The 2500-nt window shown below is 42.3% G+C and overlaps 1 protein-coding gene across 1 annotated transcript in view; it reads left to right on the top strand.

Moving 5' to 3' along the window:
* Positions 1-2500, top strand: part of LOC122266028 (leucine carboxyl methyltransferase 1) — a 17287-nt gene that overhangs the window by 9474 nt on the left and 5313 nt on the right. The window lies entirely within an intron of this gene.

Here is a 2500-nt window from a genome sequence, read left to right as displayed (position 1 = left end):
GTTTCTTGATAACATGCAAAACAAACTTCTACATTATGAGCATGGTGGTGGACTGTCCAGACAGGTGTGAAAGACCTTTAAGGATGCTGTGTCGAAACTGCCTGGGAAAGAAGGGGTAGGTGTGGTAGGTGCTTAGGTTGCAAAGCAGAGTCCCATTGTAGGCCAGTGATGGCTGTGTGATAGGCAGCTGTCACAGGATCCTTCTCTTGGTCAGTGGCCAGGGGCTGGATACTCGCAGTTTAAGACCTTGCCGTGGGTTACGCTCTTGTAAGGAGCAAGCGAGAGAGAGAGAGAGGGAAAAAGAGAGCGAGAATGAGATAAGGATGATTATAAATAGATAGATAGATAGATAGATAGTTGGATGGACAGATGGATAGATGGATAAATAGATAGATAGTTGGATGGACAGATGGATAGATGGATAAATAGATAGATAGTTGAATGGACAGATGGATAGATGGATAAATAGATAGATAGTTGGATAGACAGATGGATAGATGGATAAATAGATAGATAGTTGGATGGACAGATGGATAGATAGATAGAGATATAGATATATGTGTGTGTTTATTTAAATGTATATATATATATATATATATATATATATATATATATATATATATATATATATATATATATATATATATATTTATATATTTATACACACACACACATACATACATACATACATACATATATATAGTACCTTCATCTATGATGAGACACCTTCATTTCTCAAAGCTCTATTATTTATTCAATGTGTATTGCCGTTAACTCCATAGGGTAATGGACAAGCGCATTCTATTCTTTCCTATAATTGCTTGTTATCTTCTTTTTATCAAGTGGTTGGGGAGAATGGAGGTATTTGTGATACACAGATGCAATATAAATTGAAATAACACCTAATACTGTGTCTGGGACGGTCAATAAATATAATCTATACATATCTCATTTGAACAAAGCAGAACTAGCATGACTTATTACCTCAGGACCACCCTTATGTTACGAGGTCCTGCAACTTCACGCGAGGACGGTTAAAAGTTTTGAGTATGACCCTCAGAGGTTGCAGTGTGACTTAAGACGTGTACAATATCATAAGCTGTTTTGAATATCTGGCCCCAGGTCCTTGTAGTTAATCCAGAGGGGCCCGGAGTTGATTTTGATTCCGGAGAGGACTTAAGCTATTGGATTTCCATTTTCTCTATGTGCATTCCATGGAGCAATTGAATTTGTCATTGGTGGAGAGTTGTCAGACCAGGCGCACATAGCCTTGGAGAAAGCATGAACCCAGAGCCAGTGGATGGTGAAGTACGTGCCTTCCAGAAGAAGCCAGAATTGGCAAACCATAAGGTAGAGCTGTTCACAGTCATAGGTGCTGTATTTCAACTTGGCCTGTTGGAGCTTTCTGCTGAAGAAGCCAAGTGGGAGGGGTATGCAACTGATGGATTGCTTGTTGAATGCCTCAACTGCGACATTGCTACTGCCGGTGGTGAGTGCGAGTGGGTATCCGGGCTGGGAAACAACAATTTTGTGGCTGATGCAAGGGCACCCTTAGTGATACTGAATGCTTATTGCTGGTCAGTGCCTATCTTCTGTTGCCTTGGCTATCCCACACCAACAAATTCTTGGAGGTGATTGATGGATATATATATATATATATGTATATATATATATGTATATATATATATATATATATATATATATATATATATATATATATATATATATATATACATATATATAGATAGAGAGATAGATAGATATAGATAGATGTAGATGTAGATGTAGATGTAGTTCAGTTCAGTTCAGTTCAGACAGATTTGCGAAGACGTCGCTTCGCCCGGGCTATATGCACAAGGCGGCCCGGCCACTGCCAGCTATGAGTGCTGACTCATCTTATCTAATCTTGTCTGATCATCATTGCTGAATTCAATTCAGCTCAGTTCAGAGAGATTTTGCGAAGACGTCACTTCGCCTGGGTTGTATGGATGGGGTAGCCCGGTCTCTATTGGCTATAAGTGCTGACTCATTTGATCATCATAACTGAACTTTTACCGTGGCGGTCGGATTGCCTGTAGGCGCTCCAGTTGCCAGGGGGCTAGTGACAGGCATAGCCGTCTAACCAGCCCGGCGGCTGTCGTCTCTGGGCCCTGCCTGAGGAAGCGAGTGTGCTCGCATTCCATCAGGTAGTGCTCTAATTTGGTGTCCGGCGCGCCACAATACTCACAGCGTCGCTCATCTTGCCCAATAGTGGGGATGATTTGCCACGCACAAGGGTAGCCTATTCTCAGTCTGTGCAGACTGACTTCAGCACACCTTGATATTCTGGGAGAGAGTATCAGCGACTCATAGCCTGTGGCGTTTGAGTACCAGCTGGCCGAGGGGAAGGTTCTCGCTTCCTCTCTGTGTCGCTGCAGGGCACCGACCTGCCCTGCAACCATCATTTTACGCCTTAGCAGTTCCCGGCTAGGATGCACCACAAGATCACTCAAGGGTTTCT

The sequence above is a fragment of the Penaeus japonicus genome, unplaced genomic scaffold (assembly GCF_977035675.1).
Source record: "Penaeus japonicus unplaced genomic scaffold, GWHDUDI00000001_assembly GWHDUDI00000015, whole genome shotgun sequence".
NCBI classification, from domain to species: Eukaryota; Metazoa; Arthropoda; class Malacostraca; order Decapoda; family Penaeidae; genus Penaeus; species Penaeus japonicus.
This window is presented reverse-complemented; position numbering and strand designations above follow the sequence as displayed.